This window comes from Oncorhynchus keta, chromosome 27 (genome assembly GCF_023373465.1).
Source record: "Oncorhynchus keta strain PuntledgeMale-10-30-2019 chromosome 27, Oket_V2, whole genome shotgun sequence".
Classification (NCBI taxonomy): domain Eukaryota; kingdom Metazoa; phylum Chordata; class Actinopteri; order Salmoniformes; family Salmonidae; genus Oncorhynchus; species Oncorhynchus keta.
The window spans coordinates 46,690,227-46,708,328 of NC_068447.1; positions in this window are offsets into that span (position 1 = coordinate 46,690,227).

Below are 18,102 nucleotides of genomic sequence, written 5' to 3' on the forward strand. Positions count from 1 at the left end.
TCCTTTGCTCAAGCGTTGCTGACACCTGCCAGATCTTACAATGCCTGGATAGGTATTTTACATATCAGCTAAACACATATGTTAAAGCAAGTCAATGACGTGGCAAGCAACCATTGGTTAACGCATAAAACGTCTGAGCAGGGTAACGCAACCAATTATAGACTGCTCAAAGGAGAAGACAGACACGCTCTTCTTGAAGAGTACATCTCAATAGTCTAATAGGCTTTTGCCATGCTGCTGTATTAAGGCCTGGGTTATTACATGCCAATTGGATCTCTAGAGGATACCGGCAGGACACTCCTGCGTCTCAGATTGGGAGTGCTGATCTAGGCTCAGGTCCTTACTGTCCATATAATGATATTCATTATATCTCAAAATCATCCTAGATCAGCGCTCCTGAATGCAGGCGTTGTAGATTAGAAATGATTAGCCCAGTAGTTGGACCTGTAGCCGAAATGTGGCCAGTTCGAATCCAGGGCCGGGAGCTGAGAAAAACGGGAATTGATCTGGCAACTGGAGGGCTGCTGGGATCAAATCCTAAAGATATTCCCCTACCTTTTGGCCCATGAGCAAGGCCCTTTACACGTGTGGGAATTGGCCTATACAGATAGGACTAAATGGATATGTTTCTTACAGAAGACATATAAATAGCATACAGTTGAAGTCGGAAGGGTACATACACCTTAGCCAAACACACTTAAACTCAGTTTTTCACAATTCCTGACATTTATTCCAAGTAAAAAGGCCCTGTTTTAGGTTAGTTAGGAACACCACCTTATTTTAAGAATGTGAAATGTCAGAATAATAGTAGAGAGAATTATTTATTTCAGCTTTTATTTCTTTCATCACATTCTCAGTGGGTCAGAAGTTTACATACACTCAATTAGTATTTGGTAGTAGGTAGCTTTCCACAAGTTTCCCACAATAAGTTGATTGTGGGTGAATTTTGGCCCATTCCTCCTGACAGAGCTGGTGTAACTGAGTCGGGTTTGTAGGCCTCCTTGCTCGCACACACTTTTTCAGTTCTGCCCACAAATTTTCTATAGGATGAGGTCAGGGCTTTGTGATGGCCACTCCAATACCTTGACTTTGTTGTCCTTAAGCCATTTTGCCACAACTTTGGAAGTATGCTTGGGGTCATTGTCCATTTGGAAGACCCATTTGCGACCAAGCTTTAACTTCCTGACTGTTGTCTTGATGTTGCTTCAATATATCCACATCATTTTCCTCCCTCATGATGCAATCTATTTTTTGAAGTGCACCAGCACCCCCACAACATGATGCTGCCACCCCCGTGCTTCACAGTTGGGATGGTGTTCTTTGGCTTGCAAGCCTCTCCCTTTATCCTCCAAACATAACGATGGTCATTATGACCAAACAGTTCTATTTTTGTTTCATCAGACCAGAGGACATTTCTCCAAAGCGTATGATCTTTGTCCCCATGTGCAGTTGCAAACCGTAGTCTGGCTTTTTTATGGCGGTTTTGGAGCAGTGGCTTCTTCCTTGCTGAGCGGCCTTTCAGGTTATGTCGAAATAGGACTTGTTTTATTGTGGATATAGGACAAAGTCCTTTGCTGTTGTTCTGGGATTGATTTGCACTTTTTGCACCAAAGTACATTCATCTCTAGGAGACAGAACGTGTCTCCTTCCTGAGCGTTATGACGGCTGCATGGTCCCATGGTGTTTATACTTGCGTACTATTGTTTGTACAGGTGAATGTGGTACCTTCAGGTGTTTGAAAATTGCTCCCAAGGATGAACCAGACTTGTGGATGTCTACAATTTATTTCTGAGGTCTTGGCTGATTTCTTTTGATTTTCCCATTATGTCAAGCAAAGAGGCACTGAGTTTGAAGGTTGGCCTTGAAATACATCCACAGGTACACCTCCAATCGAATCAAATTATGTCAATTATCCTATCAGAAGCTTCTAAAGCCATGACATCGTTTTCTGGAATTTCCCAAGCTGTTTAAAGGCCCAGTCAACTTAGTGTATGTAAAATTCTGACCCACTAGAATTGTGATACAGTGAATTATAAGTTAATTAATCTGTCTGTTAACAATTGTTGGAAAAATTACTTGTGTCATGCACAAAATAGATGTCCTAACCGAAATGCCAAAACTATAGTTTGTTAACAAGAAATGTGTGGAGTGGTTGAAAAACTAGTTTTAATGACTCCAACCTAAGTGTATGTAAACTTCCAACTTCCACTGTATGTATAACCATGGTAACAATTGAAAGGGAACAGTTTGTAGAAAATGATTAGACTAAACACAAGACTGAAACCAAACATTACACTGTTGATTTTAAGTGCATTTTAGTGTACTTTCCGATGCATTTGTGAGAGTGAAATCTGAAAATACTCTGGATACATTCAGTAACATGATAACAATATTTGAGTGAGAGGACGAACTGGTGTGTCCACAGCTCTCCAAAGTGTGCATAGTTCCTAAATCATTTCAATGGATTTTTATGACTCAGAGAAGATTCTTCAACTGTAAAGTGCTTTTTTTGAGCTCTCCTACCTGCGCTGTTGAGGAGAACACTTGTAGTTGTTTTGGATGGAACTCTAAAAATCTCTAACAGTCAGTGGCCTTGTTTTTTTTAAACAACTTTTGTGAAAGTTGCATCCCCGCCATCACACAATTACTGTTGTTGTTTAAGCACTCCAAAAATGGTCCATTATAAATCACAATCTGTCAGGTGGGAATCATTTGAAAGCTTGTTCTTTTGCCAACATTATAGATACGTTATAATGTATATTTCTATATTACAGTGTTAGGCTTTCACAATTTAATTCAAAGAAACTGAATTTTGGCATGCTAGGAAGGAGTCATTAAAGGATTCAGGTGCGTGTGCTGCAGAGAATTTTCTTCACAACGGACAAACATAGGCTCGTTATTTTCAGAACACCAAGTCATCTTGTAACATTACATTAAACACAGTGATCATAAAAGTTGACACTGTATATGACATGAGTTTTATGCTATGGATATGCGAAGTGCACATTTGGACTCAGGTAATAAAGCTGTATTTATTATAATCTTCAACGTCTTATTTTTCAAAACCCACCGATCCTGTAGAGGTTTTTTAAGTATCAAAAGTAAAAATCATTTCAAATCCCTTATATTAAGCAAACCAGACAGCACCATTTTTTGTATTTCATTTGTTATTGATGGATAGATTGGGGCACACTCCATCACTCCAACACTCCATCACTCCATCACTCCAACACTCCATCACTCCAACACTCCATCACTCCAACACTCCATCACTCCAACACTCCATCACTCCAACACTCCATCACTCCAACACTCCATCACTCCATCACTCCAACACTCCATCACTCCAACACTCCAACACTCCACTCCATCACAACACTCCATCACTCCAACACTCCATCACTCCATCCAACACTCCAACACTCCATCACTCCATCACAACACTCCATCACTCCAACACTCCATCACTCCATCACTCCAACACTCCATCTCTCCAACACTCCATCTCCATCACTCCAAACACTCCATCACTCCATCACTCCAACACTCCATCACTCCAACACTCCATCACCCCATCACTCCATCACTCCAACACTCCATCACTCCATCACTCCATCTCTCCATCACTCCAACACTCCATCACTCCATCGCTCCATCATCTCTCAACACTCCATCACTCCATCACTCCATCACTCCATCGCTCCATCACTCTATCAACACTCCATCACTCCATCTCTCCAACACTCCATCACTCCAACACTCCATCATCACTCCATATCTCTCCAACACTCCAACACTCCATCCTCCATCACTCCATCACTCCAACACTCCATCACCCCATCACCCATCACTCCATCACTCCATCACTCCAACACTCCATCACTCCATCACACTCTATCTCTCCAACACTCCATCACCCCATCACTCCATCACTCCAACACTCCACACTCCATCACTCCAACACTCCATCACCCCATCACTCCATCACTCCATCACTCCATCACTCCAACACTCCATCACTCCATCACTCCAACACTCCATCACTCCATCACTCCAACACTCCAACACTCCATCACTCCAACACTTTACAAATGAAGCAGATTAGAGGCAGTAGAGATGACCAGGGATGTTCTCTTGATAAGTGAGTGAAGTTGACCATTTTCCTGTCCTGCTAAGCATTCAAAATGTAATTTTGGTGTCAGGGAAAATGTATGGAGTAAAAAGTACATTATTTTCTATAGGAATATAATGAAGTAAAAGTAAAAGTTGTCAAAAATATAAATAGTAAAGTACATATACCCCAAAAACTACTAAAGTAGTAATTTAATGTATTTTTACTTACAGTTTTTCTCAGTCGCTTTGGTGCATTTCTTAGATCAAAAGTGCAATTCTTGATACTACTTGTACAAATTCCAAATCATCTAGTCACTTCTGCACATCATTAAAGCAATTTCTTATTCCTTTTGAACAAATTGCAATTGATAATGTACAAGTGTCAGCTTTTTTTCACATTATCAATTGCTCATGTCATGTTGATCAAAATATAGTAGATGGTTCTCTGTTGAATAGTCTTACCCCTCAAAACATCTAGGCATTAGTTCCTTGCATAAGCCATTACATGCAAAATTGTTGAACTATTTGTCATAAACTGTCAAGCATAGTTTTACACATTTCTATTAGACCTTTTGTACAAAAACATGAATTGATGAATCATGCAGGTGAAAACCCTCACTCATGAAGGAATGTTAGTTCAACCAACAATCAACCAGTTGTCTAAATTGCTCAAAGTTGCATCTCATGAAGAATCAATTGGCAAGCATATATAGACAGACCACAACACAGAGTTGCAATTTTCCAATAATGGATGGACCAGGAAACGAACAGGGTCAACAGCAGCCGAATATTGGGAGGTCAACCGTGTCCTCAATAGTTCAAACGTTTCGAAGAGAGAACAGGTATGTCCACCAATGTACAGTGCACTGTTACTGTATATAAGCAGTATACTGTATACTTCCTACAATGCTTCATATTACAGTAGTCCACTTGTATTTCACAGCATACAGAAATATACTCTATACAGATACATACTGCACCTTACATGCACCCACCTGTATGCTTTACAGTAAAATGTGTGTTTGCATAGTTGTTGTCTATGTGAAAGTGTGCGATGCATCACTGCATTTCCCCACATAGGATTGACTGCAAGATTACCTCAAACCGGTGGCAGAGGACGCCTTTTCACACCTAAACAGGAGGAGGCTATTTGCACCATGGCCCTAGCAAACAATGCCATGAGACTCAGGGAAATACAAAGGACCATTATAGAAGACAACGATGTCTTTGAAAACATCCATACGGTTAGCATCTCAACCATCGACAGGGTGCTGCATAGGAACCAGATGAGTATGAAACAGCTGTACCGTGTACCATTCCAAAGGAATGAGGACAGAGTTAAAGAGCTACGGTACCAGTATGTACAGGTAAAACATATATCTATGTAACTACTTTACAGCAACATTTTATAGTGATACATAGTACAGTAAGCATAAACTGCACACATTTACATTGCTGTGGAAGGAACATGCAATATATATGTACATTTTATGTCACTCTTCCTTACCAAAACAAATTAAACTGTGTGTTCTGGGATATAGCGTATAATGGAGTTGGAATCAAGTGAACCCTCTCACAACTTTGTATACGTGGATGAGGCTGGCTTCAACCTGACCAAATGCAGAAGGCGGGGTCGGAATATCATGGGTCACAGAGCTACTGTGGATTTGTCAGGCCAACAGGGAGAAAATATCACCATGTGTGCTGCTATATCGGAGCATGGTGTCCTGACCCATATCCCCCTTATAGGGCGATACAACACCCAGCATCTACTCAACTTTGTAGAGACTCTCTACGGGGCTCTCATCCCTGATGATAAGAGGGGTCTGCTTAGAGAGGATTTGTATGTGGTAATTTGTGATAATGTGAGTTTCCATCGATCAAACATCATAAGGCAATGGTATGTGGACCCACCCGAGGATGCTCATAGAATTCCTCCCACCTTATTCACCATTCCTTAATCCAATTGAGTAGTTATTTTCAACATGGAGGTGGAAGGTGTACGATCGTCAGCCACACACACAGATGACCCTGCTGGCTTGCAATGGATGCAGCATGTGAGGACATCACAGTAGACGCCTGCAGAGGATGGATAAGGCATTCCAAAAGATTCTTTCCACGTTGCATTGGAAGGGAAAATATCCGGTGTGATGTGGATGAGAATATGTGTAGAGACAGCACAAAAGTGCTGTGAGCAAAGTTGTGCCTTAGGGGTGGTTTCCTGTGTTTCTTTCTAATTAAATGTTTTTCCCTTTGTACACCTTTGGGTTGTCCAGTCTCTTTCAATCAATAACCCACATACAGTAATATGTAAATAGTACTGTTGAAATTGATACATGCCATATAAGTGCATCCGTGTGCATTTTCAATACAGTAACTGTCATCCAAACTGTAGCCTAAGTTTACATCAGGTAATACTGTCAAAGTACACAGTTACATTGACAACATGCCTAAACATTTTGACGACCTTGTTCGTGAACAATGACTCAATGACTTATCATTCTGATGACACTGACATGATCATTGGCATGAATATTTACTTTTGAGAGATGTACTATGGATTTTTAGTGACTGACTAGCTTTAGAAACATATCTATTGTATATTGCAGTTTATTATTTTGCACATGTTACGGATGATGTGAAAAATGCACCAAAGCGACTGAGAAAAACTGTAAGTGCTTTACACAACTGCCCAAATCTGCCATTTTCAACGTGTACATGGGTGCGAGTGTAAAGGGCTACCCCCCCACAACATGCTCTCCATCCAGGGGCACTGCACAGCAGCTTAACCCCTTGCTTGTCTCAACTGTATGTGATGTGTGCTGTCCAGAGACCGTGCTATCAGGGGTTGTTCGCTGTAAAGTTGTATTGTATGTATTGTCTTGTTAAATGGCCAGAATTCCACCCTCGCTGTCAGAAATCACGGCAGAGCGAAGACTCCAGCTTAAACCAAAGATCTACAGCAGTGCTTCAGGTAGTGGCCAAGGGTGGATTTGGAGTTCAGAAATCGTGTTGGTGATACAATAATGGCACTGTGTATGGATCATGTAGCTTGTCAAGTGTAAAGTTCTGTCAATATGCCACAAGGGGGCACAATTTGATCAAACGTCAGCCCCTTGCTGATGTACAAGTTTCCTGTGCACTGCTTCACTAGTCAAGGGCTGCAGGGGGCATAGCCGCAGGAAATCTTTCTGCGATTTGCAGAATTTAAAAAAGTTTAAAAAACATCTATATTGGTCTGCTAAAACAGGACTAGTAAAGGCCCCGTGCCTACCGGCATTTGTAACTTGAGTCTGATTAGTCTGTACAAAACAGTTCATCTGATAATACTTGTGGAATATAAAAATACTTGCTTGATATATGTTTTCCAGTTTCTTGAAATACTTTTAAATGCAACTTATTGCTATGTGAAAAGTGAAGTGGTCTATTCATTCCTTTTTAGTAGACGCTCTGATCCAGAGCAACTGACAGTAGTGATGGCATACATGGTCATACTTTTTTCACATGGAAATCAAACCCACAACCCCATCAGCTATCTTATAAATATATAACTGTGCTTTGTGCTTCTCAGAGCATGCACTTGGTAGCCTACCCTCTGTATATAGCCTCACTACTGTTATTTTATTGTTGCTCCTTAACTATTTGTTACATATTAATTTTTTTCTTTAAACTGCATTGTTGTATTCAGCGCATGTGAAAAATACAATTTGATTTGATTTGATCCTTTGCTTGAGCCCACGCTAAATAGCCTATAGGCACACTTGATATTGCGGAGAAGCAGAGATAAGGGGCGGCATCAGGCACACATCGATATAGCCTAATAAGCAACTCATTCTACAAATGTTATCCATTACAAATTAAATTACATGACCCTCCCCTGGACTTGATTTTTAAAAAAATACTAAACGTTCTCCTTGACCAGTGCCCAATTTCAAGGATGAAACCATAGCCACGCGAAGTAGGGGTGCTGAGGGTTCTGCAGCAACCCCTTAAAAATCTGCAGAATGAAAAAATAATATATATACAGTACCCCTACTGTATATTACTCTTTATTTTCAATATTTTCTTTGCAGCAATTCGACCATGAAGGCCTGATTCACGCAGTCTCCTCTGAACAGTTGATGTTGAGATGTGTCTTTTACTTGAACTCTGTGAAGCATTTATTTGGACTGCAATTTATGACGTTGCTAACTCTAATGAACGTGTCCTCTGCACCACTGTGGTGGTCCTCATGAGCGCCAGTTTCATCATAGCGCTTGATGGTTTTTGCGACTGCACAGAAACATCACAGAAAAGTTCTTGACATTTTCTGGTTTGGCTGACTTTCATGTCTTGAAGTTTTGGTGGACTGTACTTTTTATTTGCTTATATGAGCTGTTGAGCTGTTATTGCCATAATATGGACTTGGTCTTTTACCAGATAAGGCTATCTTCTGGATACCAACTATACCTTGTCACAACACAACTGTCAAATGTATTAAGAAGGAAAATTGCAAAAAATCACAGGCATTGTTAACTTAAAATAAAATGGATCCGAATATATAACGTGATCTATAGCAGTGCCTTGGTCCGCGATGTTAGAAACAAAGTAAAATACTTGGGGTGGGAAGCAAAGTAGGCCTAACTTTTGATTCCAAATGACACCTCAGATTGAATTATTTGCAAGCAGGGACAGTTTCGTTGCAAACAAGACACACTGATTTGGCATTGGAGAAACGTGATAACATGATAATGAACACAAAAGGCCTATCTCCCTGTCTACTAGCCTGTAATTCGGGTAATTTGTGTGGTATTAACAAAATATTCTGCTAATATGTAAAATGACTTAGAATTGCATGAAATGTTTATAGAAGGCAATTTTTTCTCTGACATGTAAATATGATGATAGATTCATGCAATGCTTTTACTATAAAGGAGATCTTTCCACCCCTACTCTTGTCCACGGTGGTCTGCGAACCCACAACCTTCTGGCCCGCAGCCCTGTGTGCTATCAAAATTCTGGCCTTAGCAGCCCTGAAGCGAAACCTTTCAGAGATAACAAAATAACAAAATAAAAGTAGGAATGGGAGAGTATTATTTGGGGTTCAACATGGAAATACACTTTTATTTACATGTGCACATGAACACCTCATCATGTTCAAACAATCCTGACTCCAGTTTTGCATACAGAAGTCTAAAACTCGGAGCTACGTCAAGTTGTCCAGAACTATAATGTACATCATAGACATCTTTATTAAAAAATGACTACAGTGAAAACGGACTGGTTATATCATTCATTGGATACTCCTTGCATGTTTGAGCTCAAAATCCAAGATGCCTTGTGTGGGTTGAGAATATGTTGTCGGGTGAGTCATTTATTGGAGCGAGCTGGTTTCAGGGAGAATTACCCGGGTGGTATTCATTTGAGCACACAGTAGCAAAGCATTTACAGCTGGTGTGTAACCGAAAACATAAACAAGTGTTGAGTATTGGACAAGTTCAGATAGTACCTCACTGTTCAGGACCGTTTGCTTCCTAATGAATATGACCCTGCTATCTTTGTCAGGTCTACCAGAGGCTTCTGGGACCGGGGCATCATATGACTGGTGCTTCAGTAAACACTTGAAAGTGTTCGCCACGTCCATGGAGTGACACCCAGAGAGAGAGAGAGAGATAGAGAGATGGGAGTCGTGTGACTTTGACTGTGCCCGGAATGGCAAGAGACCACCTATTGACAATTACACACAGGCACAGTAGCACCAATCCAGTCTAGGCCAGCCATAAGTGACACAGTTACTGTTGGGTTAACAAAGATGGGGACATAGGATACATTAAGTCCCCATTTGTAATGATTAGGGCCAGGAGTTTCACCTTACCTTATCACCTGGCCATGTGTGTCCCTAATAATTCATCATTGATTAATAACTTCCCCTACCTTAAAACACCACAGCACGGGTGAAATTATGTTAGTCACTACATGACCAAAAGTATGTCCACAGCACTTCAAAAGTGTTTCCTTTCAAATGGTATCAAGAATATGCATATCCTTGCTTCAGGACCTGAGCTTACAGGCAGTTAGATTTGTGTATGTCATTTTAGGCGAAAATTGAAAGAAAAGGGTCCGATCCTTAATTAAGGAGCCTTTTGGTCCTACACTTGCCGCTCCTACTGATGAGAGGTAATATTTACAAGAAGCTCTTGTCCTATGGCCCAACAGTGAATTGCCAGCTATTGGGGCCATTTTGAATGCCAAGCTTGTCATTTACTTCAATTACTGCTAGCAGCAGTCAGAGACTTGACCTCTGACCTCTGTAATTGAGCGGGGTGTGACAATAGCTGACGGAACCTGCCAAATGGCGACATAGGGATCCTGTCGGAGTTTAGTGTTAGTATCATACAGCACGTTAATCTGAAATTGTTGACTAAAAGATTTTGGCAATCATTTATTTGTGAATGATTTATAGTATGACATTTTGGGAACCTGTTTTTGTGAAACATTTTGTATTAATATGTTAAACATTTGGACACAGTCACAGATATTCAAAGATAATAAATGTATCTTCTATCTGGGAAAGCTTGTTTGACTGCAGTTAGTGACGAGTGAATAACACAGTTGTGAATCAGTAGTGACGTGCTGTGATAGAGGAAGGGGACGATTGTTTGTGCTTCCACAGCTTAGCTTAGGATGCTGCTTCAGTGGACAAACATTTTGATAAATAATATGGAAAGCTTATTACATTTACATTTAAGTCATTTAGCAGACGCTCTTATCCAGAGCGACTTACAAATTGGTGCATTCACCTTATGACATCCAGTGGAACAGCCACTTTACAATAGTGCATCTAAATCTTTTAAGGGGGGTGAGAAGGATTACTTTATCCTATCCTAGGTATTCCTTAAAGAGGTGGGGTTTCAGGTGTCTCCGGAAGGTGGTGATTGACTCTGCTGTCCTGGCGTCGTGAGGGAGTGTGTTCCACCATTGGGGAGCCAGAGCAGCGAACAGTTTTGACTGGGCTGAGCGGGAACTGTACTTCCTCAGTGGTAGGGAGGCGAGCAGGCCAGAGGTGGATGAATGCAGTGCCCTTGTTTGGGTGTAGGGCCTGATCAGAGCCTGGAGGTACTGAGGTGCCGTTCCCCTCACAGCTCCGTAGGCAAGCACCATGGTCTTGTAGCGGATGCGAGCTTCAACTGGAAGCCAGTGGAGAGAGCGGAGGAGCGGGGTGACGTGAGAGAACTTGGGAAGGTTGAACACCAGACGGGCTGCGGCGTTCTGGATGAGTTGTAGGGGTTTAATGGCACAGGCAGGGAGCCCAGCCAACAGCGAGTTGCAGTAATCCAGACGGGAGATGACAAGTGCCTGGATTAGGACCTGCGCCGCTTCCTGTGTGAGGCAGGGTCGTACTCTGCGGATGTTGTAGAGCATGAACCTACAGGAACGGGCCACCGCCTTGATGTTAGTTGAGAACGACAGGGTGTTGTCCAGGATCACGCCAAGGTTCTTAGCGCTCTGGGAGGAGGACACAATGGAGTTGTCAACCGTGATGGCGAGATCATGGAACGGGCAGTCCTTCCCGGGAGGAAGAGCAGCTCCGTCTTGCCGAGGTTCAGCTTGAGGTGGTGATCCGTCATCCACACTGATATGTCTGCCAGACATGCAGAGATGCGATTCACCACCTGGTCATCAGAAGGAGGAAAGGAGAAGATTAATTGTGTGTCGTCTGCATAGCAATGATAGGAGAGACCATGTGAGGTTATGACAGAGCCAAGTGACTTGGTGTATAGCGAGAATAGGAGAGGGCCTAGAACAGAGCCCTGGGGGACACCAGTGGTGAGAGCGCGTGGTGAGGAGACAGATTCTCGCCACGCCACCTGGTAGGAGCGACCTGTCAGGTAGGACGCAATCCAAGCGTGGGCCGCGCCGGAGATGCCCAACTCGGAGAGGGTGGGGGAGGAGGATCTGATGGTTCACAGTATCGAAGGCAGCCGATAGGTCTAGAAGGATGAGAGCAGAGGAGAGAGAGTTGGCTTTAGCGGTGCGGAGCGCCTCCGTGATACAGAGAAGAGCAGTCTCAGTTGAATGACTAGTCTTGAAACCTGACTGATTTGGATCAAGAAGGTCATTCTGAGAGAGATAGCGGGAGAGCTGGCCAAGGACGGCACGTTCAAGAGTTTTGGAGAGAAAAGAAAGAAGGGATACTGGTCTGTAGTTGTTGACATCGGAGGGATCGAGTGTAGGTTTTTTCAGAAGGGGTGCAACTCTCGCTCTCTTGAAGACGGAAGGGACGTAGCCAGCGGTCAGGGATGAGTTGATGAGCGAGGTGAGGTAAGGGAGAAGGTCTCCGGAAATGGTCTGGAGAAGAGAGGAGGGGATAGGGTCGAGCGGGCAGGTTGTTGGGCGGCCGGCCGTCACAAGACGCGAGATTTCATCTGGAGAGAGATGGGAGAAAGAGGTCAGAGCACCGGGTAGGGCAGTGTGAGCAGAACCAGCGGTGTCGTTTGACTTAGCAAACGAGGATCGGATGTCGTCGACCTTCTTTTCAAAATGGTTGACGAAGTCATCTGCAGAGAGGGAGGAGGGGGAGGGGAGGAGGATTCAGGAGGGAGGAGAAGGTGGCAAAGAGCTTCCTAGGGTTAGAGGCAGATGCTTGGAATTTAGAGTGGTAGAAAGTGGCTTTAGCAGCAGAGACAGAGGAGGAAAATGTAGAGAGGAGGGAGCGAAAGGATGCCAGGTCCGCAGGGAGGCGAGTTTTCCTCCATTTCCGCTCGGCTGCCCGGAGCCCTGTTCTGTGAGCTCGCAATGAGTCGTCGAGCCACGGAGCGGGAGGGGAGGACCGAGCCGGCCTGGAAGATAGGGGACATAGAGAGTCAAAGGATGCAGAAAGGGAGGAGAGGAGGGTTGAGGAGGCAGAATCAGGAGATAGGTTGGAGAAGGTTTGAGCAGAGGGAAGAGATGATAGGATGGAAGAGGAGAGAGTAGCGGGGGAGAGAGAGCGAAGGTTGGGACGGCGCGATACCATCCGAGTAGGGGCAGTGTGGGAAGTGTTGGATGAGAGCGAGAGGGAAAAGGATACAAGGTAGTGGTCGGAGACTTGGAGGGAGTTGCAATGAGGTTAGTGGAAGAACAGCATCTAGTAAAGATGAGGTCGAGCGTATTGCCTGCCTTGTGAGTAGGGGGAAGGTGAGAGGGTGAGGTCAAAAGAGGAAAGGAGTGGAAAGAAGGAGGCAGAGAGGAATGAGTCAAAGGTAGACGTGGGGAGGTTAAAGTCACCCAGAACTGTGAGAGGTGAGCCGTCCTCAGGAAAGGAGCTTATCAAGACATCAAGCTCATTGATGAACTCTCCGAGGGGACCTGGAGGGCGATAAATGATAAGGATGTTAAGCTTGAAAGGGCTGGTAACCGTGACAGCATGAAATTCAAAGGAGGCGATAGACAGATGGGTAAGGGGAGAAAGAGAGAATGACCACTTGGGAGAGATGAGGATCCCGGTGCCACCACCCCGCTGACCAGAAGCGAGAACACGTGGACAAGCGAGAACAAGCGAGAACACGAGAACACGTGTGCGAGAACACGTGGGCGGACGAAGAGAGAGCAGTAGGAGTAGCAGTGTTATCTGTGGTGATCCATGTTTCCGTCAGTGCCAAGAAGTCGAGGGACTGGAGGGAGGCATAGGCTGAGATGAACTCTGCCTTGTTGGCCGCAGATCGGCAGTTCCAGAGGCTACCGGAGACCTGGAACTCCACGTGGGTCGTGCGCGCTGGGACCACCAGATTAGGGTGGCCGCGGCCACGCGGTGCGAAGCGTTTGTATGGTCTGTGCAGAGAGGAGATAACAGGGATAGACAGACACATAGTTGACAGGCTACAGAAGAGGCTACGCTAATGCAAGGAGTGGACTACACGTCTCGAATGTTCAGAAAGTTAAGCTTACGTAGCAAGAATCTTATTGACTAAAATGATTAAAATGATACAGTACTGCTGAAGTAGGCTAGCTGGCAGTGGCTGCGTTGTTGACTTTGTAGACTAGCTGGCAGTGGCTGCGTTGTTGACACTACACTAATCAAGTCGTTCCGTTGAGTGTAATAGTTTCTACAGTGCTGCTATTCGGGGGCTAGCTAGCTAGCTAGCAGTGTTGATTACGTTACGTTGCGTTAAAAGAACGACAATAGCTGGCTAGCTAACCTAGAAAATCGCTCTAGACTACACAATTATCTTTGATACACAGACGGCTATGTAGCTAGCTATGTAGCTAGCTACGATCAAACAAATCAAACCGTTGTGCTGTAATGAAATGAAATGAAAATGTGATACTACCTGTGGAGCGAAGCGGAATGCGACCGGGTTGTTGAGTGCGGAAGTTCTATTCAGTAGACGTTGGCTAGCTGTTGGCTAGCTAGCAGTGTCTCCTATGTTAAGGACGACAAATAGCTGGCTAGCTAACCTCGGTAAATTAAGATAATCACTCTAAGACTACACGCTCTAAACTACACAATTATCTTGGATACGAAGACAGCAAAGACAACTATGTAGCTAGCTAACACTACACTAATCAAGTCGTTCAGTTGAGTGTAATAGTTTCTACAGTGCTGCTATTCTGTAGACGGTGGACGTTTGCTAGCTGGCTAGCTGCTGGGCAGATAGCAGTGTAGACTATGTTAGGACGACGAAATACGAAGTTGCAATAGAAGTGCTGCCTGTTTCACTTTGTTGTCCTCTTTCTTTTCCTTTTTCTTCTGTCCTTCTTTTGTCCTTATTTTGTCTTCCTTTCTTCTGTTAACTAGATATTTTTTGTTGTTATTCTTTGTAAGCTAGCTAGCTTCTTCCAGGAGAGTCCCTAGCAACTGCTTAGCAACAAGTAAACAATTCTGCTAGCAATTCAGCTAGCTAAGATAACTGTACAATTTTATGAAAAATAGTTAATTTTTCAAAAGCCTGTCTTTTTTGGTTTGTTCCTTGTTTTGTCTTCTATTGAGTCTTGCAGTTTTCTCTTGATTTTTTCGATGTACTTCACTCTAAAAAACCATTTAAATCTCAATATATATCACTTATCACTTGCTCCAAAGTAGTGGAGATGACTTAAATGACACATTTTTTTTAAAGTTTGTTCTTTATCACAGACAGCAGTCAACATACCTGCTGCGTTCTTCATGCAAACAAATAAGTGATTAGGAGGGGTGTCAACCAGCCTTTCAGAGAGTAATGTCGGCTTGCAGTTGATGAAGAGAAAAATGATCCAATCCATGCTCTTCTAAACGTTCACCTATTATTATTTATTATGCTGCTACTTCATACCACAATAACATGTCCCAATGATCAACTTGAATAATGAAGCCATTTGATAGAAAAGGTCAAGATAGGCCTTTACCTTCCCATCTCTAGTCACCCCCACCCCCCTCTTATACCCCCTCAATCCACCTCCACAAACACACACATTCTCTCCCTCACACATCACACACACACTCCCATGGAGAGCCTGGATGTCGTGAGGTGTGGAAGCAGGTGGGATCATTTGTGGAAATGACTCTTGTGCATTCCTCCCCTGATAATAACGCTGTCACAAGGGGACAATGGGATGACGGCACAGCGATGAATAGGTGCTGCCTTCTCTCTGCTCTCTCTATTACTACCTCTATACCGCAGGCAGCCAGAGGCAGCTTAAATGGGGAGGACGGGCTCATAGTAATGGCTGGCACAGAATCAATGGAATGGTATCCAACATATCAAACACACGGCTTCCGCCCTCGCCTCAGCATCCTCCTGTGCTCTCTTTGTCGTTCTGTCTGTCTCTCTCTCTCTCACTCTCTTTGTCTCTATCTCTCACTCTCTTTGTCTCTCTTTCTCGTTGTCATTCTCTCTCTTTGTCTCTCTCTCTCTTTGTCTCTCTTTCTCAACCCCAGGCACTGACTCAGAGAGAACTCGCTGCCATCTAGTCATATGCACACCCCTGTGCAATATTACTCTATGACTCTTATATTACATGATATAATATTGTTTCATGTACGTTCTCGAAAACGGGTCCAATCAGAAAGGAGTCTTGTTTTCTTATACCAGTATCAGATATTTTTGAGAAGGTATTAAATGTTCAGGGGATGTCAGTGTAATTTCTCAATGCTCAGTGCTCCATGCCCTGCATACAAATCTCAGTGGTTCTCTACCTCTGATAATGGAGTTGTTCTTCTAAACGTCTGAAATTTGTCAGTGTTGCATTATTTTCTCTTCCCAGACTTCTGTTTCAGTCACCATAGCCAAGGTCGGAGTTTTAGTTTAGTCAGTTAAGAAAGTTCAAGATCATTTGCTGCATATCTATTCAATTTAAAATCAAATAAAAATGCTACTTGGAGAACAGTAAAAAATAAACAAAAATGACTCCTGCCATTATCACATTGGTTGCTGTAGCTTCATTCACCTCAGACGATCTACAAACACAGCCTATTACAATTAGCCGCTACACATTAACTCACATTAACTCAGCACCGGGTTTAAACACTATAATCAAATACGTACAGAGGGACCTGTTGGCAGAAAAAGTATTTTATTAATAAAAGGTAAACAAATGTTTGCTTTACAGCTAATTTCCTGCATTATGACACATTTTGCCATGGGGTGGGGAGACATGTTTGCAGTTTTAAAAGCACATTTCCTGCAATTCTACACATTTTGCCATGACTTGTGTTAACATCAAATCAAATAAAAATGTATTGGTCACATACACATGGTTAGCAGATGTTAATGCGAGCGTAGCGAAATGCTTGTGCTTCTAGTTCCGACAGTACAGTAATATCTAACGAGTAATCTAACAATTCATAAACAACTACCTTATACACACAAATGTAAAGGGGTGGAATAGGAATATGTACATATAAATATATGGATGAGCGATGGCCGAGCGGCATAGGCAAGATGCAATAGATGGTATAAAATACAGTATATACATTTGAGAAGAGTAATGTAAGATATGTCAACATTATTAAAGTGGCATTATTTAAAGTCACTAGTGATCCATGTATTAACGAGGCCAATGATTTGAGTCTGTATGTAGGCTGCAGCCTCCCTGTGTTAGTGATGGCTGTTTAATAGTCTGATGGTCTTGAGATAAAAGCTCTTTTTCAGTCTCTCGGGCCCAGCTTTGATGCACCTGTACTGACCTGCGTGGTAGTGAGGTGAACAGGCAGTGGCTCGGGTGGTTGTTGTCCTTGATGGTCTTTTTGGCCTTCCTGTGACATCGGGTGGTGTAGGTGTCCTGGAGGGAAGGTAGTTTGCCCCCAGTAATGCGTTTTGCAGACTGCACCACCCTCTGGAGAGCCTTGCGGTTGATGGCGGTGCAGTTGCTTACCAGGCGGTGATACAGCCTGGCAGGTTGCTCTCAATTGTGCATCTGTAAAAGGTTGTGAGGGTTTTAGGTGACAAGCCAATTTCTTCAGCCTCCTACGGTTGAAGAGGCGCTGTTGTGCCTTCTTCACCATACTGTCTGTGTGGGTGGTACATTTCAGTTTGTCCGTGATGTGTACGCCGAGGAACTTAAAACTTTCCACCTTCTCCACTACTATCCCGTCGATGTGGATTGGGGGGTGCTCCCTCTGCTGTTTTCTGAAGTCCACAATCATCTCCTTTGTTTTGTTGACGTTGAGTGAGAGGTTATTTTCCTGACACCATACTCCGAGTGCCCTCACCAGCTCCCTGTAGGCTGTCTACGCATTGTTGGTAATCAAGCCCACTACTGTTGTGTCATCTGCAAACTTGATGATTGAGTTGGAGGCGTGCTTGGCCACGCAGTCATGGAAGAACAGGGAGTACATGAGGGGGCTGAGCATGCAGTGTTGAGGATCAGCGAAGTGGAGATGTTATTTCCTACCTTCACCACCTTTGGGGCGGCTCGTCAGAAAGTCCAGGACCCAATTGCACAGGGAGGGGTCGAGACCCAGGGCCTTAAGCTTAATGATGAGCTTGGATTGTACTATGGTGTTGAGTGCTGAGCTGTAGTCAATGAACAGCATTCTTACACAGGTATTCCTCT